This window comes from Akebia trifoliata, chromosome 9 (genome assembly GCF_017979445.1).
Source record: "Akebia trifoliata isolate Shusen 1 chromosome 9, ASM1797944v1, whole genome shotgun sequence".
NCBI classification, from domain to species: Eukaryota; Viridiplantae; Streptophyta; class Magnoliopsida; order Ranunculales; family Lardizabalaceae; genus Akebia; species Akebia trifoliata.
Genome location: NC_141383.1, coordinates 20,944,242 through 20,959,631, shown reverse-complemented (window position 1 = coordinate 20,959,631; position 15,390 = coordinate 20,944,242). Strand labels below are relative to the sequence as shown.

The window sequence follows — 15,390 nt, the reverse complement described above, 5'->3', positions numbered from 1 at the left end:
TTGAGCTGATAAAGGAACAACTTTATCATGAAAATGACTCTATTCCACGTGAAACATTAATTACTTCTACGAGTTGTCCTTTAAACCACGTGTTTAGTATGAAACGTGGTTCTCAATTTTTAAAATTTCTTACAATTGCCGACAATATTTATTTTTGTTATTCCAGTAAAGTAGAATAAGGAAAAAAAATTGTCAAACTGAGTCGAGAGAAGGAAATGCGTTATTTGGAAGATTACGGAAGGACGTTTTGGCGGGAAAAAGAAAAAAGAAAGACGCGTGGAACGTTTGGATTTGGCTGGATGACTGAAACTTAAACGAATTTATGTGATCTTGGAGATACGTTTGGTTTAATCTCTAGGAAGTAGTTCTTAATCTGTCATAGAGTGTCATGGAAGTTGTTTTGGACCTTCAGTTTTTAATCGAAAGGGGAATATTTCTGGACAACGGCCATAAAACCAAACAATGCCTCATGGATGTGGAGGAAAAATTTTCAACTAAGGGAGACCATCCGGAATTGGATTGTGCATAGAATTGGTAATGGCAACGACACATTTATATGGCAGGACCCATGGTTTGATAGGGGGGTAATTCTAAACACTTAATTTACAACACAACCTTTATGATAACAACTTGTACAAAGAAGCTAAGGTCAGCAACTTGATCTTGCCTAATCACCTTACGACCTCTCTAGGGTGGGATGTGGCACTAGCTCAGTGCCTCAGACTTAGATTGCATTGAAAAGGATAGAGTTATCTAGACTCCTGATTTGTAGAAACTCGACGGAGGATGTAGACCACTTGTTTTTAGGGTTTGAGTTCTCTTTTAAGTTTTGGTAGAAGATCTTGAATTAGCCACTCAAACAGAGATTCGAGAGGAGAAGTAAAATGGGCTAGCAACAACTTCAGAGGTAAATCCATGATAACCATTGTAAAAAAGCTTGCCTTCAACGCCTTTATACACCATTTGTGGGCTAAAAGATGTAGAAGACTATTGCAAAACAACTACAACCCTGTAGAGTTAATAAAAGACCTTAATAGTTAGAGATGTCCATACACTACAGGAAAATTGATTTATACTGACGGGATTTGGTGACGGTCAAATTGCACCTGTTGGTGTAGAGGACTATAACAACAGATTGAAAAACATTTCGTCGGTATAGAATTTATTTTCTCGTTTTTTTCCCTTTCCTTAGTTTTCTATTTCCCTCCAACTAAATGAGCTCTCTGTCGAATTTGAGAGAAAAAAAATATATTTCCCTCCAAGCAAACGAACTCTCTATTTAAGAAACTAAACAAACTCTCGATTTCGACATTGATGCGTACTCTCGATCTCTATTTTTGATCCGAAGAGATCAAGCTGATTAGGGACGAAGATTTGATCTGAAGAAAGAGCTAATTAGGGACAAAGATTTGATCCGAAGAGAGAGCTGATACGGGATGAAGATTTGATACGAAGAGAGAGCTGATTAGGGACGAAGATTTGATCAGAAGAGATCAAGCTGATTAGGGACGAAGAGATCTATTCGTTCAGCAATTTCAGATTTTCGACTACAGGTCTAGGGTTTCTCATAGATCAAATCAAGGTAAATCTATCTTTGTGTTTTATTTTATTTTCCTAGTTGATTCCATAAAATCTAATCGAAATTTGCTTCTTCAACAAGTGTTGTTGCTACGAGAGTTTTCTATTTCGATCATCAGGTATATATCAATTAACTTTCTACCTTTTCGTATTTGGGTATTATTATATGGCTTCTACAATTGCTAGATTATTTGTTTATGATGTTTCAAATTGTATAACATGCTTAGATCTATGATGATGTTAGCCATTGACTTCGTTCGATTAGAAATTAGACTCTAATACGGTCCATGGTATTGAAGTATGGCATGGACTGCTTGAACAAATATCAGTACTTTGAGTCCCCACTTTCTTATCTAATTTCATCAAAACCCATATAACAAAGTGATTCAAGCGCAAAAAAAAAAAAAAAAAAAAAAGGTAGATGTATAAGAAAATAAAATGCATGTTTTTCGACCTTGAATGGGAGGTTGATCAGTTTCTTCCTCTTGTGTTATTGTAGTCTTTGTTTGAATGAGTCTTGAATGGGAGGAATGACCTAGAGGTCTAGACATTGTAATTCTACTTGTTAAAGAATGGATAGAAGACCTTCCACTTAGTGTTGTTGAAGGTAAACACTTTATTGGAACTTCTCCTGAAAGTGGATTGCAAATATACCTCTCTGCTTCATTCCACTTAGAATTTAAAACAAACCAAGATGATGAGAGTTTGTGAAGATTTTTCTTTTTTGTTTTTCACCATTTATTTTAATGTTGTTTGCTGAATTTTTGTTAGTGTATCCATGCTTGGATTAGGTTGGGATATGTACATTAATAATGAATATATAGGTGGTTGGGAGGTCAATGTTTTTTTTTTTAGGCAAAAGGAAAGATTTGTATTGAAATAAAACAAGAGAGATAGAGCTACAAAAGTCAAGATGAACTCAAACAATATAAGAAAAAGAGGAATAAGGTTCCCCCTAAACAGAAAATGGTCGAAACTCCCCTTAATTTCGTTGGTACATCATCGTCAATAAAATAGAAAGCTTACTTTCTAATAGATTGCTCACTTCCTTCAAAGATCCGATCCAATATAATTCATTTCCTTCTAGATGTTCTAACACATAGTAGAATGGATTAGCTTCTTTTAACAAACTACAAGTACTCCCACATCAAAACGATCGTCTCCAAATCTAGCGCCCAATATATCCAAAAATTAAAGCAATTCTCTTTTCAGAACTTGAAAAGCAGTACTTTGGATATACTTATGAACATCTAGTATGAGAGAATGATGAGAATGCATTGGTCATAGATAAACATAAATATGAGGTTAGCATCCTATGATACTTTTAGCAATCTTTAATCACCATAATTATAATTAGAAAAGATAATTAACAAGAAGCTGAAACAAGAGTTCAACTCTCTCCTTCCAGTTGCCAAACATCTACTATGTCATAATTCACCAAAAACGACTGCCCCTACAGTCGCAAATGGAATCGTTTTAAAAGGAGTGATTTTTTAATTGCGACAGGCTAAAATATTCGGAAAAAACGATTGTCTTCGACAGTTGGAAAAAACGACTGTTGCTACAGTAAAATGAGGATATAGCGATGGTCAGTGACCGTCGTTATAGGGTATTTAAAAAAAAAAAAATTATTTTACACCTACCCCCCTCACATGTTGCTGAATATTGGAGATACCCCTATATTTTGAAATTGATGACCTAGACCCCAACTAACAACATGAAAAGACCAAAATGCCCCTCGTCTTCAACTTTCATAACACTAACTATTTTCTAACTACCAATTATGCAAATCAAACTACCAATCCAAATTCTAGTCTACAATTTAAAATTATCGAGAATCCGTTATTAGGATCAATCTCAAATGCGTTCTTCAAGTCCAACTCAACTATGTCCAAATCAAGTGTCTCTATGTATGCTTCGGCTCTCCGGAAAAATGCTTTTACATTGCTAGGTTCAAGCTTCAATACCTGTTTTGAAACAAGTGAAGTAAATAAAACAAATTTATTAAAACAAAATAACTTTGACGTGGACCAATCAAATGGAAATGCAATCAAGATTACCATTGAGCACAGCTTAGTGGCTTCACTAAATTCCTTCAACTTAAGTTTGCAGGCAGCATTGAAAAACTTCCTCAGTTGCTTCTACTCTTTATTGAAAGTGCTATCAAACTCTACATATTTTGCAACCTAACCGAAGCAATCAGGGAAACCATTTTGAACAATACATTGGAAAATGTAAAGGGAATTGTAGAAAGACTATCGACTCACATTGAAAAGATTTCACGAAACTAAACAACCAACAACTTAAAAGAAATTGAACTATTGTTCGATGGGGTCAGAAGCTCATTTCATTTAGATGGGAGTCCACTCCTACATTTCTTGAATTCATTTCTAACTTTATTATTGGTGTCTTTGCACATGATTGTGTATAAAGGTTTATTATTGGTATTCATGATATTTCTGAAAGAATTCTTCTATATGACAGATTTCATCTATTTCCAATATCCAATCACTCTAAAATGCTAGATGGCCTGCATTACATTCAAGATAAGATACTAGACTGACATGGTCTCTTTAAAACATTACCTACCCATCAATTTTCATTGGACCTTCCTCTCAATGCATGTCAATGCTAAAGCTACACTCCATATGCTCTGTCTTGGTCCCATCTATTCTAAATTCCTTGAATAGTGTAAGGAGTGTTCATACATCTCCAATTTAATTTAGATTTAGTTGCCAAATCAAGCTAACAAGTAATAATTGGTTTAACATCTTAAAAACTAGAATAGAAATACTCACATGGATTATCAAGACTAGGCAATTGACCATTGGGATTTTATTACTATTCTGCATGGAAAACAGATAGACACTCATTCAATAAAGCATTAATTCAAGGCATTTATACACGGTTTCAATGTCTATGTACGTGTTTTGGTCGCTCAGCTATCAATAGCCATTAAAAGCACAAATCAACAATCTCCAACTTAATCAAACTGGAAAAAAAAATTCCTTTAATCAATAAATCTTGGTTGAAGATGCCATACCTTTCCAGAAGACTGCCTATACTTGGAATAACCGTATCTGTATTCAAGAGCATTCAAATAGAAAAACTACAGATCAAATTTCAGAAGTAGTTTTGATTCAAAATGCTTACTTTTTGTTTTTTACATGATTTCTACCATTGTAAGCAAAAAATCATTAAGTTTCATCCAACCACCATACATAAATTACTTAACAATACTCCAAGGCATAAGGCAGTCTAATCCTATATACCAAGGCATATCTTGCCATCACCTCAACACCAAGGCCTCCTACAATAACATATCGAAGCTAAAGATGATGACATGGTAAAAATTCAAGGCTTTATCCTAAAAAAAAATTAGGATCATCCAAATGAATAGTAATGCAAGTAATATGAAACACATAGATGTAGACAGTACAGCTTTCATGAAGTAGTTTACAACAAAATAGCATGCATAGACATAAAAACAAGAACACATTTATAATTTGAGGCATACAGCACCATTCATCCAAATGAATTGTCAAAAAGAACTAAAATATGAAAATAGAAAAGAGAGGATGAATTAAAATACTGGGGGAGAATACAGACTACTTCAAGTTTATAACTTAATGACATAAATTGTATAAAACTAAAATATAAGAGACAATCAAGCGAAAGGAAACAACATTAATATTTGAAATTATCTAAGTAACATCATGAAAGATTTAACTCGGGTATTAAAATCATCTCTCCAAGTAATGAATACCAACATAACATCAATATCTGAACCACTGAGACCAGTAATCCATATGACACATCCTTTTTGCTGAAACAACTTTTGCCTTTCCAGTTTTCTAACTAAACATTCATGCCACAAAATATTTGTCGACTGGCTAACAGAAGGCATCATGATGTGATTATTCCCTTGTCAAATGAAAGATTCACATATTGTTAAATTCAGAAAACAATAACAAGATGCTTGAAACATATGGACTTTACACTTAAACTACAATGAAAAGAATTATGGAATAAAATAATTGTGAATCTTATAATTTTGTCATGAAGACTCTTGAGTTTGAAAACAATTTTCTTTTTTTTTTTGAAAGGTAAGTTTGAAAACATGAAGATAATCCCTCCAAAGAAAAAATTAATCTTCTTAATATGTTAAAGATTTGAAGGTGTAGAAATTATCAGAGAATTCCCCTAACTACATGTATGTTCTTTTAATACCAAAATGATAGATGTTAATTGTTTTTATGATAACAACAAAAATAGAAATTGTGGAAGTTCAAGCATATTTTTTCAAGGTAAGCTGGAATTGATACTCAAGACATCAGAGTTACATTGCAATATGTCAAAAAACTGAGCTATGTATCGAAGCTTGAAGTTCAAGTAATCAGTAAACCTTCAATATAAAAGTTCTAAATACAGTATTAAAGTAATTTATATGCTTGGGTTTTATAGATGACCTTTAAAAAGTACACATTCACACAATGATTCATATGCAGAAAAACAAAGTATACCGCTAAACGATAAACTTACTTTAAAAAACAAGGTAGTCAAGCGTTAGTGTTTCATATTCTCCTCCTTCACCGCAAACATTTATACCATAGAGCCTGCAAGGCAATTTACCCATATAGTAAGGTTCAAAGATCATTCCTTACGTGATCCATATAGAGTAAGAATTCACAAGGCAATTTAATCAAATGGCCGATAAATTATCTGATTTTATCTCTTAGAAAAAGAATTATTGTCTTCAAACCTTCACATGACAAGTGGGTGCCTATTCTTCTATTTCATTGAACTGAAGGTCTGTGTCATACAACCCCCTGCTTGCGCACATTTATTAAATTTTGATCTTAAGGTGGAAATACATGTTTTGGTAAATACCTTCCCACCAAGTAACCATCTGTTAGTAAAATGATTCGTGCATTTATGAAATCATAAATCCACTGTGGTTGAACATATTCCCTGGAAGGAAAGATATGACCTTGGGATGGCCTATCAACAATCTGCAAAAATAAGAAATTGAATAAAAAAAATAGCAAGAAAGGAATGATCCTCGAGGCATAATGTCGATCACAGTGATCATAGGAAAGCAGTAACCAAAAAATAGCAATAAGAATAAACCCAGTAACTGTACAACTTAAGACATATATCATCAACAAATTAGAGAAGATGAGTTTCCACACCTATAGAGCAGCATCTACTTTCTCCCTTGGACTAATACTAGAAGTGAAACATAAAGAGAACTTCATGTCTTCTCTGAAAGAAGTAATGAAGGTTCAGACATGTCTGGGAGATTAACTTGTGTAGATGGATAACAGGATCAATCTATTGCTCAGCTGTAGCACTAAGATTTGCTGCTCAAGCTGTTGACAGCGTCTAATTTTGATTGGACGCAATGTAAAACCTTGGACAGCACCACAGAGATCCAGTTGTGGCAGCATATCCAACCAACACCAGTCAGTGTTCTAGCAGCTTGGGAATATAGAGAAAAATCGCAGATCATTGGAGCTACTGCTATCACTTCTAACAAACCTTTGGTCATTCACGTTGGACCAAAACAGAAAGAGATAGCTCCGGTCATTCATGGCAAGGGGAAGTTTCCTGTTATTTCCTAGTCATCGTTAGAAGATACTAGTGACATGGCAGCAAATAATGCTGAAGTAGAGAAAGGGGAATATTCAAAATCCAAGTTGGCAAACGATGTGGTTGCTGAGGTGGAAACGCAAGAACTTCAAAATTTTGAACTTCAAATTCAAAGTGTAACGGTTCCTGCTATTAAGCCGACTCCCACTCACACACATAAAGTTTTGGAATTACAATTGGAGTCTATGAAGAATAATGTGCATCCATTTTTGAAAGTAGTTTTGGATCCTAATACGGATACTGCCCATCCGTCTATGGAAGTTGTTTTGGAGCCTATCAAGGACTCTTCTGTGGACCAGATCATAGAGAATTCTATTCTTGAGGAGAGGGAGATTTTTGTGCAGGTTTCTGGGGAATCTTCTTCGCTTCAACGATCAATTCCAAGATATGGTGCTATTTCGTCGATTTCGGAAAAAACACAGACAAGGAAAGATGTGCTGGCTAAAGGTTCTCAAGCGTTGATCCTTAAGAACCAGGTTCCTATTGATGAGGCAGAGGAAGAAAATGAATCAGAAGAGGAAGAGGATGATGATGATATTTATACTTCTAATCCTACAGAACCAAATTATTCTTCTGTTCTTGGAAGTGCTAGATCTAAGAAATTGAAAAATCGAAGACATCGATCGTGGTCCAATTTAGGTCCTCCTAAACGGACTAGATCAAAGAGAAACCTCTAAACATATTTTTTATGTCAGCTCTAATCTGGAATATTAGAGGAATTAATAATTCCTCATCACTCCTTAGACTAAAAAATATGTTAAAAAGTTTTAAACCTCTTCTGTTGGCTGTGCTGGAACCAATGTCTAGAAAAGACATAAAATTTGAGCGAATGCAGTTAATTCTGAAATCCCGAATAGCAACCTCCAATGACGTTAATAACTGTGGGTCCATTTGGGTGTTTTGGTTCGGAGATCCCTCCAAATTTTGAGTGGTGCATCAGTCGTCTCAATTTATCCTTATTGATGCTGAAGTGGAGCAGAAAAAGTGTGTTTTTTGTATTCTTAGAGCTTCTTGGTTAATTGAAGAACGTCGTAAATTATGGCATGATTTAAAAGAGTCGCTGAAAGATGTTGGGAGTCTAATTATTGTAGGGGACTTTAACTCTATTCTATTTCCTGATGAAAAGAAAGGTGGGAGGTTTCCAAATCGTGTATCAATGGAAGACTTAAGAGAACTCATTGGGGCTCTACAATTACTTGACGCTGGTTTCTCAAGTAATAGATTCACATGGTGTAATAATAGGCAAGGAATTAATCGAATTTGGGCAAGATTGGATAGGGCCTTAGTGTCTCCTCCCTGGATTTCAGAATTGGGTACACCTTTGGCATCACATCTGCCAAAACTATCATCCGATCATTGTCCTCTTCTTATTCAATTTTTTAAACCTTTACAGGGGCCTAGACAATTTCGATTTTTGGATTTCTGGGCCGAGAGGGAAGACTTCTTGCAAATTGTGAGGGAGTCTTGGTCTCCTAGAGCGGAAGGGTGTCCTTTGTATCTTTTCTTTTCAAAACTCAAACGGTTGAAGGGTGCTCTAAAAGTATGAAATAAGGAGGTTGTGGGCAACGTACAAAAAAGACTAAAGGAAGCAGAAACTAAGGTCCAAGAATATGAAAACCTACTTGCTACTCAAGGTTGGGATCAAAATCTCTATTTAGAGTGTCAAAAATCTAAGTTGGAGTATGCTGCTTGGGCAAATAATGAGGAGTCGTTTTGGAAGCAAAAATCAAGAGTTTCTTGGCTCAAGGAAGGTGACAGAAACACTAAATTCTTTCACCTTTCTACTAAGATTCATACATTGAGAAACTCGATTAGACGAATTAGAAAATCTGATTGGACATTTATAAAAGACCAAGAAGAAATTGGTAGAGAGGCAGTCCATTCTTTTAAAGAGCTACTTAACTTTTCTCAAAGATGCTCTTATAGAAATTTGTTGGAGGGGTTGAATTGTAAAGTTACTACTCAGCAGAATGATCGGTTGTGTGCTCTTCCTAATGAAATTGAGGTTTTGCAAGCTGTACAATGTATGAATGCCCAAGAAGCAGCAAGTTCGGATGGTTTCTTGGGGATATTCTACGTTAAATGTTGGGATATCATCAAGCATGACTTGATGAAGGCAGTCATCAATTTTTTCAGGAAGGCGTCATTCCAAAATCTGTCAATGCCACGTCTATTGCCTTGATTCCTAAGATTGAGGTACCTCTATCCTTTTCTGATTTTAGGCCTATTAGTTTATGCAATTTTTTGTATAAAATTTTATCTAAAATCTTGGCCTCGAGATTAGGAGAGCTTCTACCTTCCTTAATCTCTCCTGAACAATGTGCTTTTGTTAAGGGTAGGAATATCTATGATAATATTGTCTTCGCTCATGAAGTGCTAGATGATCTTAATCTAAAAGTTAGATGGAATAATGTGGCAATGAAGATCGATATGAAGAAAGCTTATGACAGGTTTCAGTGGCCATTCTTAAGGGCAATACTTTTCAAGTTGGGGTTCTCGGAAGAATTTTTGAAGTTGATTAACGGGTGTCTAGAAAGTGTTTCTTATTCGGTGCTAGTCAATGGGTGCTCATATGGATATTTCGGAGGTAGTCGTGGTTTAAGACAAGGAGATCCTTTATCTCCTAGCCTTTTCATTCTCGCGGAGGAGGCACTTAGTGTGGGACTGAATCATTTAGCACAATCAGGAAAAATGGAGAGATTTGCAGTTTCAAAAAAAGGGGTAGCCCCTAGCCATCTCTTATTTGCGGATGATTTGATCATTTTTTCTAAAGCTACTACGAAGTCTCTAAAAGTTATCAAAGATTTTCTGGAATCTTATGAGAGGGCTTCAGGTCAGCAAGTCAGGTTAGAAAAAAGTTATTTTTTTGTGGCTAATCATATGGAAGGAAGGAGAATAGATCTTGTTAAAACAATTCGGGGTTTTCCAAAGGGCTCTCTACCAACCAATTACTTGGGTGTTCCACTGTTTATTGGACGAGTTACGAGATAAATGTGTAGGGGCTTGGTTTCCAAGATTTCGAGGAAGATGATGGGTTGGAAGTCCAATCTTCTATCTAAAGGTGGTCGTTTAACCTTACTTTCACATGTACTCACTTCCATTCTAGTGTACCTAATTTCAATTCTACCCATTCCAAAGTATATTCAGATTCTTTGGAGTCGAGCTTTGCTAAATTCTTTTGGGGTAATACTGAGGGTAAGAGGAAAAATCATCTTGTTGCTTGGCATAAAATATGTAAACCTAAGCTAGAAGGTGGGCTAGGTATTAAAACTCTTGCTAAGATCCATAAAACGAGTTTAACGAAAACATGCTGGAGATTAACAAATGAGAAAGGGTTGTGGATAGACTACCTTAAGAAGAAGTATGTCAAGGATGGAAATTGGTGGACTCCGTCAAAAATGAGGGGCTCCAAGATTTGGAGAACTATTTGAAATTTTCTTCAACCAACAATTAGACTTTCGAAAATTTTGATTGGAGACGGTGCAACGACTTCTCTCTTTCTACACAACTGGAGAGGTTCAGTTCTTTTGATCGACTCCTGTTCAAATGAAAATAAAAACAATTATGGTGAAAGAGGTATGGAGTCAAGTGGGCTGGAATGTTTCTAAACTTAGAGATCTAATTCAAGATGGCAATTCAGTGGAAGAGATTATTGCTTCTAATATTCAGGAAACAAGTTTTGATAGAACAATCTTGATGCCGTCAAAATCTGATTTGTTTTCATCCCGTTCGGCATGGGAATCAGTGAGAAAAAGGGGTAATGTATCTCATATCTGCAAGGCAATCTGGAAGGCTCAGGTACCCACCAAGATGGAGGCTTTGGCATGGAAGATCAATCATAAGGCATGTTCGGTGGATCGGATCCGAAAAAAATGGGGGTTCTCCATGGCGACAAGGTGTCCATGCTGTGAAGATGATGAAGAAACTGTTGAACACCTTTTCTATAAATGTTCTTTTTCTATAAAGGTGTGGAATTTTTTTAGCTGCCACCTTCTAGATGAGCAAGTCAGAATTATGACGCCTGGATTACTTCTTGATTGGGGCCTATCGAAAAAATCTCAATGGAATGATTCCATGGGTAGAATGCTGGAACATTTGGATCACTAGGAATAAATGTATATTTGAGAACAAGAAGTCCTCTGTCCAGGGAGAACGATTCCTCATAGACGTATAGTCAAAGTCTGCTGGGAAAAGCCACCTGCTGGCTGGTTTAAACTTAATACTGACGGTGCGGCAAGAGGTAACCCAGGTATTTCAGGAGGTGGTGTTATTCTCCGTGATGATTATGGAGAACTTGTGGCAACAGGGTACTGGGTTTTCGGAGAAGCGACAAACAATATAGCAGAAATCCGTGCATTGGTAGTTACATTGGAGAGCTTTGATTTAATTGGTAAAAAAATTATTGTTGAAATGGACTCAACTATCATAGTGATGGGTCTTGCAAGTCATGTAGTCTCTTGAAAACTAGACGAATGGATATCTAAGGCACGGACAATGCTATCGAAAATCAAAGTTAGAGTAACTAATGTTTGGAGGGAGGCGAATGTTGTTGTAGACGCCCTTGCTGCAGCAACAAGTCATAGTCAACAGTCGATGAAGTTCAGGCAAGTAATGGAGTTACCTTTTAAGGTTAAACATGCTTATATCGGAGATAAGCTTGAATTGCCCCAATTTCGAATTGTAAATCGTTAGGGTCTGCCCTATGTACAAATTTTCCCATATGTTATACAAATCATCTTGCTTGCTTAGCAAAAAAAAAATGTTGGTGTCATTTCATGTGGTGAAAGTTTTCTCCTAGGCGTAAAATGATGTCTGAATGCATTTCAAATTTCAAGCGTATTTTGTAAAAAATCTCAAATTTTTGACGAGAAGTTTGTTTGGTCCGGGGTGATGATTTTTAAGTTACAGAGTCTCATTTTTCTAGTGTAGTGTGGTCTATAGACATTAATTGAACATCGAGGTTTTGTATAGGATACACCTAAGCGTGCATAATTTCTATGTCGAGTGTGTTGAAAAAAGAAAAAAAGTTATTAAGAATTTAAAAAAAAAAAAAATTGAGATGGAATTGAAAAGAATTTGTATGAGGCGTACGTGACTGCCATTTAAATGTTTTGGTAAAAATAAATAATTTTAAAATCCCTATATAATTATTCTCTTATTTTATTTTTATTTAAAAAGAACATAATTGTTTTCAAAACACTTGGCCATTTTTTGTAAAATACTGCATTTAATATCTATATTTGTATCATCCTTATCCCATCTTTGATACCAGATGTATAGAATTCTACTCAACTTGGAACTCGGATGAGCTGATTCAATTGGAGTTTGAGGTGATTCGACACCAAAATTTGATGGAATCAAGTCTATCGCCAAGTCAAGTTGGCAAATTATCGAGTCAACTCATATTTTTCTTTGTGATATATATTAGCTGTTACATATATTATTAATTAAGATTGGATTATAAAGGGATCTTTCCATTATTGAAATTATACAAAATTTTATATTTTTAGACAGTTAAATTATATTGTTCTCACCCAAAAAAAAAAAAAACTTATAAATAAGAGGCTAGAACAAGGGGTAAAGGCCAGGACAGAAAATTAAATAAGGCAATTACTTCACTTCTATCATTCCTTCTTTAATAGTTCGTTTCTTGGTCTTTCTCCTTTCCAAACTTGGGAGAAAGACCAAGAAAATAGATAAGATATCATTCCTAACATAGATCTCTTGATATATATTCCCCCAATTTTTTTAAAAATTAATTTATCACAATTTTTTTTTTTTTTTTTTTTTGCACAATCTTTCATACGTATGAATCAGCTTAGAAGTTTAAGAAAAAATGAAAAGATTATTGGCAAAGGTCAAGTGGAGTACAGAGACTTTTCCATAAACCCTTATTGGCAAAATTATGTATATTATTTTATTTAAAAGTTCTCTTAATTTACTAAATTTATGGATATTATTCTTGTAGAAAATTGACCTTTAAATTGATTAATTAAACTTGCTAGAACCCTGACAGGGTTTAAAATTGATAACGAACTAAGCCAATCCTAATTAAAACTAAACTCTAAATAATCTGATCTAACCTAACCCTAGCTTGATCTTTATCTTCAACTAGAAGATTTAGTGCATCAACATAACATGCACCTTATTACAATGATTCTAATTATAAACATGATATGATGTATCATGATACATCTTATTACAATGGAACATATAAAATACTCTAATAATTCTCAATTTTAAAGGCAATGGACCACATTTCTACTTAGATGTTCGGTACAAATGTGGCGACAAGCGTGGCTTAGCATATGCATGCAGTGGCTTGGCCAATGATAGGTCATGAGTTGACTCAGTGAGATCGATGCACGATCCATCTCCAGGTGGTACACTCCAATCAAACCCTTGAAGAAGCCTAGCAAATAGCATAATAGTCATTAGGACCCTAGTCGAGTCCCCCGCAACCGCGTCGACCCGTACTAAACGAGATAAACCGCAATTCTGACTCAGTGAGTTCAACTTGAGTAGACCCATCATTTAAGTGCCGATCTGGTTTGAACTTGAGTGGTTCATCCCAGACTTTAGGGTTTCTTCCTAGCCCGGTTCGACTCAGTAGCACGTGACTACCCTTTGGTATGTGATAGCCAGCAACCACCGTATCTTCCATTGACATATGTGGAACGTTAAATGGTGCAATAGGGTGGAGCCGAAATGCTTCTCTTGCACATGCTTTGACATAATTGAGTTGGGAAAAATCTGATTCTTGGACAAGTCTCTCCTTTCCAACCACCTGATCGATTTCATCAACAGCTTTTCGAAGAATTTCTGGTTGATTGATCATCTCTGCTAATGCCCATTCAATTGCATTTGATGGATTGTCTATTGCAGCATAAATTAATTCCTGCAAAACAAAATGATCCCTCTTACTAGGCAGCATGTGATAATGAAAACACGTTACAAAAATTGTAATTTAATTAAAAATTTTAAAACTGATTAATGATTATAGGATCGTGGTGTTAACTAGCCAACTACTCCAAAAGACTGATCTTATAGAGAAAGGGGAGAACTATGGATATAAGAGGATCACGGGGCTTAACTGGGTTATGACACACTCGAGATTAGAGGAAAATATACACTCAACACTCCCCCTCACCTATAAGGGTGAAAATAATCGAACCCGTAACCTATATGAACCTAGTGCTCTAATACCATGTTAACCAACCAACTACTCCAAAAGACTGATCTTATGGAGAAAGGGAGAACTATGAATATAAGAGGATGAGAGGGCTTAACTGGGGTATGACACACCCGAGAGTGGAAGAAGATATAAAAATATACACTCAACTTGCAGGATTGTAGTTTTATCTTTTTAACAAAAAGCATGACAGTTATAATAGTAAATTTAAATGAAAAGTGGAGACATTTTCGGTCTTCCCAAATTTTGTGTTCAACAAATTAACACCTTCTGTCAATATAGTGGTAAAATGAGTGTTGTAGGGATCTTTTCATATTTACAATATTAACTAGGGTGATTATTTTGACAACATAATAAAAAGATATTTCTATAATTTTAGAAGACTAGAAATTGAAATGGTTACGGGGTCATGTGATTGTAATTTTATTCGTTTTCATCTTAATATTATTAATGTCGAATGTCAAAAAATGAGGACAGTTTTGTCTTCCAAATTTTGTTGTCGATAAATTAAATATCGATTTGGCCTTCTCATTATAATAGTATACAAGCCTATACACATAGGCTGATCTTCATGGTATGGACAATTCATTTTTAGATTGTTTATCTAAATTATTATCCCTGTAGGTCCGACAAGTGGGAGTACTAAGTTTTAAAAATCTTACCGCAGACTGTGCTTTGATCTCTTCCGTCGATAGCAGTGGTTTTCCACAAGAATCCTTAACATAAATGAGGACATCAAGGATATCCTTAGGCTCTTTCTTGAGACAACACTCATCCTTTCCACCTCTCCACTGTTGTATACGTTCATCAATAATTGGATCGTGATACTTGTTCATGATCCCTATTGCCTTCTTCATGATCTTCTCATGACCATCTATATCAAACCGTCTCAAGCAAGGCATATAATCAGATACACAAAAGGCATTAAAGAGAGATAGAATGGTGAAAACTGCATCGATGTACTCTTC

General features: G+C 35.4%; 1 long non-coding RNA gene and 1 pseudogene across 1 annotated transcript; both read right to left on the bottom strand.

The window, feature by feature from the left end:
* Positions 1-3,204: 3,204 nt before the first annotated feature.
* LOC147394588 (uncharacterized) lies at positions 3,205-5,642 on the bottom strand. The gene is made up of 3 exons (XR_015181509.1): positions 4,377-5,642; positions 3,639-3,748; positions 3,205-3,545 (listed from the first exon to the last, which is right to left on the bottom strand). It is a non-coding gene; the product is annotated as an uncharacterized LOC147394588 (long non-coding RNA).
* A 7,735-nt stretch (positions 5,643-13,377) lies between these two features.
* The window catches only part of LOC147394587 (tyrosine N-monooxygenase-like), a 10,068-nt pseudogene continuing 8,055 nt past the window's right edge, over positions 13,378-15,390 (bottom strand).